Source organism: Schistocerca americana, unplaced genomic scaffold (assembly GCF_021461395.2).
Source record: "Schistocerca americana isolate TAMUIC-IGC-003095 unplaced genomic scaffold, iqSchAmer2.1 HiC_scaffold_305, whole genome shotgun sequence".
NCBI lineage: Eukaryota > Metazoa > Arthropoda > Insecta > Orthoptera > Acrididae > Schistocerca > Schistocerca americana.
The window spans coordinates 62,420-75,576 of NW_025726022.1; the positions used below are offsets into that span (position 1 = coordinate 62,420).

Sequence of the window (13,157 nt, forward strand, 5' to 3'; positions counted from 1 at the left end):
CATGGCAGTGTGCGCATGTTGGTGTGTTAAAAATTCTGGAGGCGCTGGGTATCGATCCCAGTACCTCTCGCATGCTAAGCGAGCGCTCTACCATCTGAGCTACGCCCCCTGCTGACGAACTGCGCTACATACAGCCATATCAATGACACAGACCCTTGCACTCCCATTATTCCGCTGACAAACACTACTCTCAATGTGTCCGTGAGGGTGTCTTTCAGGTTTCCTGCATTCTGTATCGAATCGTAGTTGGCCAAAATCAAAGTGGCACGCACGACGTCGAAAATAGCGTTCGGCCAACGCTCTGGGGTAGACGAACGTGTTGTCCACTCTCTAGACTTCATTGAGGTTAGGCCGTTATACCTAAGGCAGATTTGCACTCGATGACACCTCGACAACAGCCGGTCCTCACATTTACGTCTTGCTCTCCTTACGTCAGTATACGAGTCTGTGACGCTGGCTTTGCAACATCTTGCGTGCCTTTAGGCTCGCCGCGACCAACACTTACCACAAAACATGGAGGCGCCGGGGCTTGAACCCGGGACCTTTCACATGCAAAGCGAACGCTCTACCAACTGAGCTACGCCCCCAAGCACAAAAAAGCTGCGCTGTTCTCCGTTCTTTGCTACTCTTATGTGCACGGACACGATGGTTGGTTGGTTTGCAGGGGTGAAGGGACCAGAGTACAAAGGCGCGGACACGTTCACATACGCAAGAGTTCCAAGTAGTTTCGATGCTCTGGTATTACGACTGCAAATTCCGTCCGTCTTTAACGTCTTAAATTGAAGGGACAGTCACAAGTTGCTCCGTTTTCACTCCATGTCGACAATCACACAGCACCTGAGGTAACAAGCACATCTGAAGACCCATTGTGCACTCGACTGTTCATGCCAACTCACTGCCTCGCACTTTACTACTGTGTACCACTCTTGTCGTCCAACTGCAAAAGACTGGGCCACAACAACTTTCCGCGTCTCCATTGCACTGCGCAAACTACGAAACGCTCCCCAAACATGGCACTCACCCACGCAGACGACTTTTCCCCAAACATGGCACTCACCCACGCAGACGACTTTTCCGACTTTACACGACGCTCACGCAACGCTCACGCTAGTGACAGCCTTATTTAGAGCTTGACGTCGCACACAAGCGAATGAGCACATTTCGCCTACGACTTAGGCCGCCCTCCTAGTGTGGCTGTTCGGTGTCTGCAGGCAGCGAGGGGCTGCAAGCTTCCTGTGTTCGCGCCTATGTCACCTCTGCTTGCTTGTCAGAGACAGAGTATCGCAAAACATACAACTCACTCCATGAATTGATTGCTACGGCATCTGTCATCAGCAGTCACAACTAGCAACACCAGTAGCAGCCGACTGCACGTCAAGAATTGGAATGTGCAGTGGGATTTTTGTGAATTCGGCGCAAGGCTGATCTTTGCGACATAGGTTTGAGAATCTTATGGGAACACTTGTACTGTTTCTAAATTAAGTGTAGTGGTGGGAGGAGGGTGCTTCGTGCGCATTACAGCACGCTTGCCAATTGTGGCTGCTAATCGTTGGCTCGTATCTGCCTTGACACATTTTCTGGCTGTGAATTATTCCACTTGCATGGCAGTGTGCGCATGTTGGTGTGTTAAAAATTCTGGAGGCGCTGGGTATCGATCCCAGTACCTCTCGCATGCTAAGCGAGCGCTCTACCATCTGAGCTACGCCCCCTGCTGACGAACTGCGCTACATACAGCCATATCAATGACACAGACCCTTGCACTCCCATTATTCCGCTGACAAACACTACTCTCAATGTGTCCGTGAGGGTGTCTTTCAGGTTTCCTGCATTCTGTATCGAATCGTAGTTGGCCAAAATCAAAGTGGCACGCACGACGTCGAAAATAGCGTTCGGCCAACGCTCTGAGGTAGACGAACGTGTTGTCCACTCTCTAGACTTCATTGAGGTTAGGCCGTTATACCTAAGGCAGATTTGCACTCGATGACACCTCGACAACAGCCGGTCCTCACATTTACGTCTTGTTCTCCTTACGTCAGTATACGAGTCTGTGACGCTGGCTTTGCAACATCTTGCGTGCCTTTAGGCTCACCGCGACCAACACTTACCACGCACTGACCACAAAACATGGAGGCGCCGGGGCTTGAACCCGGGACCTTTCACACGCAAAGCGAACGCTCTACCAACTGAGCTACGCCCCCAAGCACAAGCAAGCTGCGCTGATCTCCGTTCTTTGCGACTCTTATGTGCACGGACGCGATGGTTGGTTGGTTTGCAGGGGTGAAGGGACCAGAGTACAAAGGCGCGGACACGTTCACATACGCAAGAGTTCCAAGTAGTTTCGATGCTCTGGTATTACGACTGCAAATTCCGTCCGTTTTTAACGTCTTAAATTGAAGGGACAGTCACAAGTTGCTCCGTTTTCACTCCATGTCGACAATCACACAGCACCTGAGGTAACAAGCACATCTGAAGACCCATTGTGCACTCGACTGTTCATGCCAACTCACTGCCTCGCACTTTACTACTGTGTACCACTCTTGTCGTCCAACTGCAAAAGACTGGGCCACAACAACTTTCCGCGTCTCCATTGCACTGCGCAAACTACGAAACGCTCCCCAAACATGGCACTCACCCACGCAGACGACTTTTCCGACTTTACACGACGCTCACGCTAGTGACAGCCTTATTTAGAGCTTGACGTCGCACACAAGCGAATGAGCACATTTCGCCTACGACTTAGGCCGCCCTCCTAGTGTGGCTGTTCGGTGTCTGCAGGCAGCGAGGGGCTGCAAGCTTCCTGTGTTCGCGCCTATGTCACCTCTGCTTGCTTGTCAGAGACAGAGTATCGCAAAACATACAACTCACTCCATGAATTGATTGCTACGGCATCTGTCATCAGCAGTCACAACTAGCAACACCAGTAGCAGCCGACTGCACGTAAAGAATTGGAATGTGCAGTGGGATTTTTGTGAATTCGGCGCAAGGCTGATCTTTGCGACATAGGTTTGAGAATCTTATGGGAACACTTGTACTGTTTCTAAATTAAGTGTAGTGGTGGGAGGAGGGTGCTTCGTGCGCATTACAGCACGCTTGCCAATTGTGGCTGCTAATCGTTGGCTCGTATCTGCCTTGACACATTTTCTGGCTGTGAATTATTCCACTTGCATGGCAGTGTGCGCATGTTGGTGTGTTAAAAATTCTGGAGGCGCTGGGTATCGATCCCAGTACCTCTCGCATGCTAAGCGAGCGCTCTACCATCTGAGCTACGCCCCCTGCTGACGAACTGCGCTACATACAGCCATATCAATGACACAGACCCTTGCACTCCCATTATTCCGCTGACAAACACTACTCTCAATGTGTCCGTGAGGGTGTCTTTCAGGTTTCCTGCATTCTGTATCGAATCGTAGTTGGCCAAAATCAAAGTGGCACGCACGACGTCGAAAATAGCGTTCGGCCAACGCTCTGGGGTAGACGAACGTGTTGTCCACTCTCTAGACTTCATTGAGGTTAGGCCGTTATACCTAAGGCAGATTTGCACTCGATGACACCTCGACAACAGCCGGTCCTCACATTTACGTCTTGCTCTCCTTACGTCAGTATACGAGTCTGTGACGCTGGCTTTGCAACATCTTGCGTGCCTTTAGGCTCGCCGCGACCAACACTTACCACAAAACATGGAGGCGCCGGGGCTTGAACCCGGGACCTTTCACATGCAAAGCGAACGCTCTACCAACTGAGCTACGCCCCCAAGCACAACCAAGCTGCGCTGTTCTCCGTTCTTTGCTACTCTTATGTGCACGGACACGATGGTTGGTTGGTTTGCAGGGGTGAAGGGACCAGAGTACAAAGGCGCGGACACGTTCACATACGCAAGAGTTCCAAGTAGTTTCGATGCTCTGGTATTACGACTGCAAATTCCGTCCGTCTTTAACGTCTTAAATTGAAGGGACAGTCACAAGTTGCTCCGTTTTCACTCCATGTCGACAATCACACAGCACCTGAGGTAACAAGCACATCTGAAGACCCATTGTGCACTCGACTGTTCATGCCAACTCACTGCCTCGCACTTTACTACTGTGTACCACTCTTGTCGTCCAACTGCAAAAGACTGGGCCACAACAACTTTCCGCGTCTCCATTGCACTGCGCAAACTACGAAACGCTCCCCAAACATGGCACTCACCCACGCAGACGACTTTTCCCCAAACATGGCACTCACCCACGCAGACGACTTTTCCGACTTTACACGACGCTCACGCAACGCTCACGCTAGTGACAGCCTTATTTAGAGCTTGACGTCGCACACAAGCGAATGAGCACATTTCGCCTACGACTTAGGCCGCCCTCCTAGTGTGGCTGTTCGGTGTCTGCAGGCAGCGAGGGGCTGCAAGCTTCCTGTGTTCGCGCCTATGTCACCTCTGCTTGCTTGTCAGAGACAGAGTATCGCAAAACATACAACTCACTCCATGAATTGATTGCTACGGCATCTGTCATCAGCAGTCACAACTAGCAACACCAGTAGCAGCCGACTGCACGTCAAGAATTGGAATGTGCAGTGGGATTTTTGTGAATTCGGCGCAAGGCTGATCTTTGCGACATAGGTTTGAGAATCTTATGGGAACACTTGTACTGTTTCTAAATTAAGTGTAGTGGTGGGAGGAGGGTGCTTCGTGCGCATTACAGCACGCTTGCCAATTGTGGCTGCTAATCGTTGGCTCGTATCTGCCTTGACACATTTTCTGGCTGTGAATTATTCCACTTGCATGGCAGTGTGCGCATGTTGGTGTGTTAAAAATTCTGGAGGCGCTGGGTATCGATCCCAGTACCTCTCGCATGCTAAGCGAGCGCTCTACCATCTGAGCTACGCCCCCTGCTGACGAACTGCGCTACATACAGCCATATCAATGACACAGACCCTTGCACTCCCATTATTCCGCTGACAAACACTACTCTCAATGTGTCCGTGAGGGTGTCTTTCAGGTTTCCTGCATTCTGTATCGAATCGTAGTTGGCCAAAATCAAAGTGGCACGCACGACGTCGAAAATAGCGTTCGGCCAACGCTCTGGGGTAGACGAACGTGTTGTCCACTCTCTAGACTTCATTGAGGTTAGGCCGTTATACCTAAGGCAGATTTGCACTCGATGACACCTCGACAACAGCCGGTCCTCACATTTACGTCTTGCTCTCCTTACGTCAGTATACGAGTCTGTGACGCTGGCTTTGCAACATCTTGCGTGCCTTTAGGCTCGCCGCGACCAACACTTACCACAAAACATGGAGGCGCCGGGGCTTGAACCCGGGACCTTTCACATGCAAAGCGAACGCTCTACCAACTGAGCTACGCCCCCAAGCACAACCAAGCTGCGCTGTTCTCCGTTCTTTGCTACTCTTATGTGCACGGACACGATGGTTGGTTGGTTTGCAGGGGTGAAGGGACCAGAGTACAAAGGCGCGGACACGTTCACATACGCAAGAGTTCCAAGTAGTTTCGATGCTCTGGTATTACGACTGCAAATTCCGTCCGTCTTTAACGTCTTAAATTGAAGGGACAGTCACAAGTTGCTCCGTTTTCACTCCATGTCGACAATCACACAGCACCTGAGGTAACAAGCACATCTGAAGACCCATTGTGCACTCGACTGTTCATGCCAACTCACTGCCTCGCACTTTACTACTGTGTACCACTCTTGTCGTCCAACTGCAAAAGACTGGGCCACAACAACTTTCCGCGTCTCCATTGCACTGCGCAAACTACGAAACGCTCCCCAAACATGGCACTCACCCACGCAGACGACTTTTCCCCAAACATGGCACTCACCCACGCAGACGACTTTTCCGACTTTACACGACGCTCACGCAACGCTCACGCTAGTGACAGCCTTATTTAGAGCTTGACGTCGCACACAAGCGAATGAGCACATTTCGCCTACGACTTAGGCCGCCCTCCTAGTGTGGCTGTTCGGTGTCTGCAGGCAGCGAGGGGCTGCAAGCTTCCTGTGTTCGCGCCTATGTCACCTCTGCTTGCTTGTCAGAGACAGAGTATCGCAAAACATACAACTCACTCCATGAATTGATTGCTACGGCATCTGTCATCAGCAGTCACAACTAGCAACACCAGTAGCAGCCGACTGCACGTCAAGAATTGGAATGTGCAGTGGGATTTTTGTGAATTCGGCGCAAGGCTGATCTTTGCGACATAGGTTTGAGAATCTTATGGGAACACTTGTACTGTTTCTAAATTAAGTGTAGTGGTGGGAGGAGGGTGCTTCGTGCGCATTACAGCACGCTTGCCAATTGTGGCTGCTAATCGTTGGCTCGTATCTGCCTTGACACATTTTCTGGCTGTGAATTATTCCACTTGCATGGCAGTGTGCGCATGTTGGTGTGTTAAAAATTCTGGAGGCGCTGGGTATCGATCCCAGTACCTCTCGCATGCTAAGCGAGCGCTCTACCATCTGAGCTACGCCCCCTGCTGACGAACTGCGCTACATACAGCCATATCAATGACACAGACCCTTGCACTCCCATTATTCCGCTGACAAACACTACTCTCAATGTGTCCGTGAGGGTGTCTTTCAGGTTTCCTGCATTCTGTATCGAATCGTAGTTGGCCAAAATCAAAGTGGCACGCACGACGTCGAAAATAGCGTTCGGCCAACGCTCTGAGGTAGACGAACGTGTTGTCCACTCTCTAGACTTCATTGAGGTTAGGCCGTTATACCTAAGGCAGATTTGCACTCGATGACACCTCGACAACAGCCGGTCCTCACATTTACGTCTTGTTCTCCTTACGTCAGTATACGAGTCTGTGACGCTGGCTTTGCAACATCTTGCGTGCCTTTAGGCTCACCGCGACCAACACTTACCACGCACTGACCACAAAACATGGAGGCGCCGGGGCTTGAACCCGGGACCTTTCACACGCAAAGCGAACGCTCTACCAACTGAGCTACGCCCCCAAGCACAAGCAAGCTGCGCTGATCTCCGTTCTTTGCGACTCTTATGTGCACGGACGCGATGGTTGGTTGGTTTGCAGGGGTGAAGGGACCAGAGTACAAAGGCGCGGACACGTTCACATACGCAAGAGTTCCAAGTAGTTTCGATGCTCTGGTATTACGACTGCAAATTCCGTCCGTTTTTAACGTCTTAAATTGAAGGGACAGTCACAAGTTGCTCCGTTTTCACTCCATGTCGACAATCACACAGCACCTGAGGTAACAAGCACATCTGAAGACCCATTGTGCACTCGACTGTTCATGCCAACTCACTGCCTCGCACTTTACTACTGTGTACCACTCTTGTCGTCCAACTGCAAAAGACTGGGCCACAACAACTTTCCGCGTCTCCATTGCACTGCGCAAACTACGAAACGCTCCCCAAACATGGCACTCACCCACGCAGACGACTTTTCCGACTTTACACGACGCTCACGCTAGTGACAGCCTTATTTAGAGCTTGACGTCGCACACAAGCGAATGAGCACATTTCGCCTACGACTTAGGCCGCCCTCCTAGTGTGGCTGTTCGGTGTCTGCAGGCAGCGAGGGGCTGCAAGCTTCCTGTGTTCGCGCCTATGTCACCTCTGCTTGCTTGTCAGAGACAGAGTATCGCAAAACATACAACTCACTCCATGAATTGATTGCTACGGCATCTGTCATCAGCAGTCACAACTAGCAACACCAGTAGCAGCCGACTGCACGTAAAGAATTGGAATGTGCAGTGGGATTTTTGTGAATTCGGCGCAAGGCTGATCTTTGCGACATAGGTTTGAGAATCTTATGGGAACACTTGTACTGTTTCTAAATTAAGTGTAGTGGTGGGAGGAGGGTGCTTCGTGCGCATTACAGCACGCTTGCCAATTGTGGCTGCTAATCGTTGGCTCGTATCTGCCTTGACACATTTTCTGGCTGTGAATTATTCCACTTGCATGGCAGTGTGCGCATGTTGGTGTGTTAAAAATTCTGGAGGCGCTGGGTATCGATCCCAGTACCTCTCGCATGCTAAGCGAGCGCTCTACCATCTGAGCTACGCCCCCTGCTGACGAACTGCGCTACATACAGCCATATCAATGACACAGACCCTTGCACTCCCATTATTCCGCTGACAAACACTACTCTCAATGTGTCCGTGAGGGTGTCTTTCAGGTTTCCAGCATTCTGTATCGAATCGTAGTTGGCCAAAATCAAAGTGGCACGCACGACGTCGAAAATAGCGTTCGGCCAACGCTCTGGGGTAGACGAACGTGTTGTCCACTCTCTAGACTTCATTGAGGTTAGGCCGTTATACCTAAGGCAGATTTGCACTCGATGACACCTCGACAACAGCCGGTCCTCACATTTACGTCTTGCTCTCCTTACGTCAGTATACGAGTCTGTGACGCTGGCTTTGCAACATCTTGCGTGCCTTTAGGCTCGCCGCGACCAACACTTACCACAAAACATGGAGGCGCCGGGGCTTGAACCCGGGACCTTTCACATGCAAAGCGAACGCTCTACCAACTGAGCTACGCCCCCAAGCACAACCAAGCTGCGCTGTTCTCCGTTCTTTGCTACTCTTATGTGCACGGACACGATGGTTGGTTGGTTTGCAGGGGTGAAGGGACCAGAGTACAAAGGCGCGGACACGTTCACATACGCAAGAGTTCCAAGTAGTTTCGATGCTCTGGTATTACGACTGCAAATTCCGTCCGTCTTTAACGTCTTAAATTGAAGGGACAGTCACAAGTTGCTCCGTTTTCACTCCATGTCGACAATCACACAGCACCTGAGGTAACAAGCACATCTGAAGACCCATTGTGCACTCGACTGTTCATGCCAACTCACTGCCTCGCACTTTACTACTGTGTACCACTCTTGTCGTCCAACTGCAAAAGACTGGGCCACAACAACTTTCCGCGTCTCCATTGCACTGCGCAAACTACGAAACGCTCCCCAAACATGGCACTCACCCACGCAGACGACTTTTCCCCAAACATGGCACTCACCCACGCAGACGACTTTTCCGACTTTACACGACGCTCACGCAACGCTCACGCTAGTGACAGCCTTATTTAGAGCTTGACGTCGCACACAAGCGAATGAGCACATTTCGCCTACGACTTAGGCCGCCCTCCTAGTGTGGCTGTTCGGTGTCTGCAGGCAGCGAGGGGCTGCAAGCTTCCTGTGTTCGCGCCTATGTCACCTCTGCTTGCTTGTCAGAGACAGAGTATCGCAAAACATACAACTCACTCCATGAATTGATTGCTACGGCATCTGTCATCAGCAGTCACAACTAGCAACACCAGTAGCAGCCGACTGCACGTCAAGAATTGGAATGTGCAGTGGGATTTTTGTGAATTCGGCGCAAGGCTGATCTTTGCGACATAGGTTTGAGAATCTTATGGGAACACTTGTACTGTTTCTAAATTAAGTGTAGTGGTGGGAGGAGGGTGCTTCGTGCGCATTACAGCACGCTTGCCAATTGTGGCTGCTAATCGTTGGCTCGTATCTGCCTTGACACATTTTCTGGCTGTGAATTATTCCACTTGCATGGCAGTGTGCGCATGTTGGTGTGTTAAAAATTCTGGAGGCGCTGGGTATCGATCCCAGTACCTCTCGCATGCTAAGCGAGCGCTCTACCATCTGAGCTACGCCCCCTGCTGACGAACTGCGCTACATACAGCCATATCAATGACACAGACCCTTGCACTCCCATTATTCCGCTGACAAACACTACTCTCAATGTGTCCGTGAGGGTGTCTTTCAGGTTTCCTGCATTCTGTATCGAATCGTAGTTGGCCAAAATCAAAGTGGCACGCACGACGTCGAAAATAGCGTTCGGCCAACGCTCTGGGGTAGACGAACGTGTTGTCCACTCTCTAGACTTCATTGAGGTTAGGCCGTTATACCTAAGGCAGATTTGCACTCGATGACACCTCGACAACAGCCGGTCCTCACATTTACGTCTTGCTCTCCTTACGTCAGTATACGAGTCTGTGACGCTGGCTTTGCAACATCTTGCGTGCCTTTAGGCTCGCCGCGACCAACACTTACCACAAAACATGGAGGCGCCGGGGCTTGAACCCGGGACCTTTCACATGCAAAGCGAACGCTCTACCAACTGAGCTACGCCCCCAAGCACAACCAAGCTGCGCTGTTCTCCGTTCTTTGCTACTCTTATGTGCACGGACACGATGGTTGGTTGGTTTGCAGGGGTGAAGGGACCAGAGTACAAAGGCGCGGACACGTTCACATACGCAAGAGTTCCAAGTAGTTTCGATGCTCTGGTATTACGACTGCAAATTCCGTCCGTCTTTAACGTCTTAAATTGAAGGGACAGTCACAAGTTGCTCCGTTTTCACTCCATGTCGACAATCACACAGCACCTGAGGTAACAAGCACATCTGAAGACCCATTGTGCACTCGACTGTTCATGCCAACTCACTGCCTCGCACTTTACTACTGTGTACCACTCTTGTCGTCCAACTGCAAAAGACTGGGCCACAACAACTTTCCGCGTCTCCATTGCACTGCGCAAACTACGAAACGCTCCCCAAACATGGCACTCACCCACGCAGACGACTTTTCCCCAAACATGGCACTCACCCACGCAGACGACTTTTCCGACTTTACACGACGCTCACGCAACGCTCACGCTAGTGACAGCCTTATTTAGAGCTTGACGTCGCACACAAGCGAATGAGCACATTTCGCCTACGACTTAGGCCGCCCTCCTAGTGTGGCTGTTCGGTGTCTGCAGGCAGCGAGGGGCTGCAAGCTTCCTGTGTTCGCGCCTATGTCACCTCTGCTTGCTTGTCAGAGACAGAGTATCGCAAAACATACAACTCACTCCATGAATTGATTGCTACGGCATCTGTCATCAGCAGTCACAACTAGCAACACCAGTAGCAGCCGACTGCACGTCAAGAATTGGAATGTGCAGTGGGATTTTTGTGAATTCGGCGCAAGGCTGATCTTTGCGACATAGGTTTGAGAATCTTATGGGAACACTTGTACTGTTTCTAAATTAAGTGTAGTGGTGGGAGGAGGGTGCTTCGTGCGCATTACAGCACGCTTGCCAATTGTGGCTGCTAATCGTTGGCTCGTATCTGCCTTGACACATTTTCTGGCTGTGAATTATTCCACTTGCATGGCAGTGTGCGCATGTTGGTGTGTTAAAAATTCTGGAGGCGCTGGGTATCGATCCCAGTACCTCTCGCATGCTAAGCGAGCGCTCTACCATCTGAGCTACGCCCCCTGCTGACGAACTGCGCTACATACAGCCATATCAATGACACAGACCCTTGCACTCCCATTATTCCGCTGACAAACACTACTCTCAATGTGTCCGTGAGGGTGTCTTTCAGGTTTCCTGCATTCTGTATCGAATCGTAGTTGGCCAAAATCAAAGTGGCACGCACGACGTCGAAAATAGCGTTCGGCCAACGCTCTGAGGTAGACGAACGTGTTGTCCACTCTCTAGACTTCATTGAGGTTAGGCCGTTATACCTAAGGCAGATTTGCACTCGATGACACCTCGACAACAGCCGGTCCTCACATTTACGTCTTGTTCTCCTTACGTCAGTATACGAGTCTGTGACGCTGGCTTTGCAACATCTTGCGTGCCTTTAGGCTCACCGCGACCAACACTTACCACGCACTGACCACAAAACATGGAGGCGCCGGGGCTTGAACCCGGGACCTTTCACACGCAAAGCGAACGCTCTACCAACTGAGCTACGCCCCCAAGCACAAGCAAGCTGCGCTGATCTCCGTTCTTTGCGACTCTTATGTGCACGGACGCGATGGTTGGTTGGTTTGCAGGGGTGAAGGGACCAGAGTACAAAGGCGCGGACACGTTCACATACGCAAGAGTTCCAAGTAGTTTCGATGCTCTGGTATTACGACTGCAAATTCCGTCCGTTTTTAACGTCTTAAATTGAAGGGACAGTCACAAGTTGCTCCGTTTTCACTCCATGTCGACAATCACACAGCACCTGAGGTAACAAGCACATCTGAAGACCCATTGTGCACTCGACTGTTCATGCCAACTCACTGCCTCGCACTTTACTACTGTGTACCACTCTTGTCGTCCAACTGCAAAAGACTGGGCCACAACAACTTTCCGCGTCTCCATTGCACTGCGCAAACTACGAAACGCTCCCCAAACATGGCACTCACCCACGCAGACGACTTTTCCGACTTTACACGACGCTCACGCAACGCTCACGCTAGTGACAGCCTTATTTAGAGCTTGACGTCGCACACAAGCGAATGAGCACATTTCGCCTACGACTTAGGCCGCCCTCCTACTGTGGCTGTTCGGTGTCTGCAGGCAGCGAGGGGCTGCAAGCTTCCTGTGTTCGCGCCTATGTCACCTCTGCTTGCTTGTCAGAGACAGAGTATCGCAAAACATACAACTCACTCCATGAATTGATTGCTACGGCATCTGTCATCAGCAGTCACAACTAGCAACACCAGTAGCAGCCGACTGCACGTCAAGAATTGGAATGTGCAGTGGGATTTTTGTGAATTCGGCGCAAGGCTGATCTTTGCGACATAGGTTTGAGAATCTTATGGGAACACTTGTACTGTTTCTAAATTAAGTGTAGTGGTGGGAGGAGGGTGCTTCGTGCGCATTACAGCACGCTTGCCAATTGTGGCTGCTAATCGTTGGCTCGTATCTGCCTTGACACATTTTCTGGCTGTGTATTATTCCACTTGCATGGCAGTGTGCGCATGTTGGTGTGTTAAAAATTCTGGAGGCGCTGGGTATCGATCCCAGTACCTCTCGCATGCTAAGCGAGCGCTCTACCATCTGAGCTACGCCCCCTGCTGACGAACTGCGCTACATACAGCCATATCAATGACACAGACCCTTGCACTCCCATTATTCCGCTGACAAACACTACTCTCAATGTGTCCGTGAGGGTGTCTTTCAGGTTTCCTGCATTCTGTATCGAATCGTAGTTGGCCAAAATCAAAGTGGCACGCACGACGTCGAAAATAGCGTTCGGCCAACGCTCTGGGGTAGACGAACGTGTTGTCCACTCTCTAGACTCCATTGAGGTTAGGCCGTTATACCTAAGGCAGATTTGCACTCGATGACACCTCGACAACAGCCGGTCCTCACATTTACGTCTTGCTCTCCTTACGTCAGTATACGAGTCTGTGACGC

The 13,157-nt window shown here is 51.0% G+C and overlaps 17 non-coding genes across 17 annotated transcripts; all 17 read right to left on the reverse strand.

Annotated features, from left to right (window-relative positions):
- Nucleotides 1-36: 36 nt before the first annotated feature.
- Trnaa-agc lies at nt 37-109 on the reverse strand. The gene has a single exon. It is a non-coding gene; the product is annotated as a tRNA-Ala (tRNA).
- Nucleotides 110-514: 405 nt separating this feature from the next.
- Trnaa-ugc lies at nt 515-587 on the reverse strand. Its single transcript has one exon. It is a non-coding gene; the product is annotated as a tRNA-Ala (tRNA).
- A 1,049-nt stretch (nt 588-1,636) lies between these two features.
- On the reverse strand, nt 1,637-1,709 carry Trnaa-agc. The gene has a single exon. It is a non-coding gene; the product is annotated as a tRNA-Ala (tRNA).
- A 416-nt stretch (nt 1,710-2,125) lies between these two features.
- Nucleotides 2,126-2,198, reverse strand: Trnaa-ugc. The gene has a single exon. It is a non-coding gene; the product is annotated as a tRNA-Ala (tRNA).
- A 1,002-nt stretch (nt 2,199-3,200) lies between these two features.
- On the reverse strand, nt 3,201-3,273 carry Trnaa-agc. The gene has a single exon. It is a non-coding gene; the product is annotated as a tRNA-Ala (tRNA).
- Nucleotides 3,274-3,678: 405 nt separating this feature from the next.
- Trnaa-ugc lies at nt 3,679-3,751 on the reverse strand. The gene has a single exon. It is a non-coding gene; the product is annotated as a tRNA-Ala (tRNA).
- Nucleotides 3,752-4,800: 1,049 nt separating this feature from the next.
- Nucleotides 4,801-4,873, reverse strand: Trnaa-agc. Its single transcript has one exon. It is a non-coding gene; the product is annotated as a tRNA-Ala (tRNA).
- Nucleotides 4,874-5,278: 405 nt separating this feature from the next.
- Trnaa-ugc lies at nt 5,279-5,351 on the reverse strand. Its single transcript has one exon. It is a non-coding gene; the product is annotated as a tRNA-Ala (tRNA).
- Nucleotides 5,352-6,400: 1,049 nt separating this feature from the next.
- Trnaa-agc lies at nt 6,401-6,473 on the reverse strand. The gene has a single exon. It is a non-coding gene; the product is annotated as a tRNA-Ala (tRNA).
- A 416-nt stretch (nt 6,474-6,889) lies between these two features.
- Trnaa-ugc lies at nt 6,890-6,962 on the reverse strand. The gene has a single exon. It is a non-coding gene; the product is annotated as a tRNA-Ala (tRNA).
- Nucleotides 6,963-7,964: 1,002 nt separating this feature from the next.
- Nucleotides 7,965-8,037, reverse strand: Trnaa-agc. Its single transcript has one exon. It is a non-coding gene; the product is annotated as a tRNA-Ala (tRNA).
- A 405-nt stretch (nt 8,038-8,442) lies between these two features.
- Nucleotides 8,443-8,515, reverse strand: Trnaa-ugc. Its single transcript has one exon. It is a non-coding gene; the product is annotated as a tRNA-Ala (tRNA).
- A 1,049-nt stretch (nt 8,516-9,564) lies between these two features.
- Nucleotides 9,565-9,637, reverse strand: Trnaa-agc. The gene has a single exon. It is a non-coding gene; the product is annotated as a tRNA-Ala (tRNA).
- A 405-nt stretch (nt 9,638-10,042) lies between these two features.
- On the reverse strand, nt 10,043-10,115 carry Trnaa-ugc. The gene has a single exon. It is a non-coding gene; the product is annotated as a tRNA-Ala (tRNA).
- Nucleotides 10,116-11,164: 1,049 nt separating this feature from the next.
- On the reverse strand, nt 11,165-11,237 carry Trnaa-agc. The gene has a single exon. It is a non-coding gene; the product is annotated as a tRNA-Ala (tRNA).
- Nucleotides 11,238-11,653: 416 nt separating this feature from the next.
- Nucleotides 11,654-11,726, reverse strand: Trnaa-ugc. The gene has a single exon. It is a non-coding gene; the product is annotated as a tRNA-Ala (tRNA).
- Nucleotides 11,727-12,739: 1,013 nt separating this feature from the next.
- Trnaa-agc lies at nt 12,740-12,812 on the reverse strand. Its single transcript has one exon. It is a non-coding gene; the product is annotated as a tRNA-Ala (tRNA).
- Nucleotides 12,813-13,157: the final 345 nt, after the last annotated feature.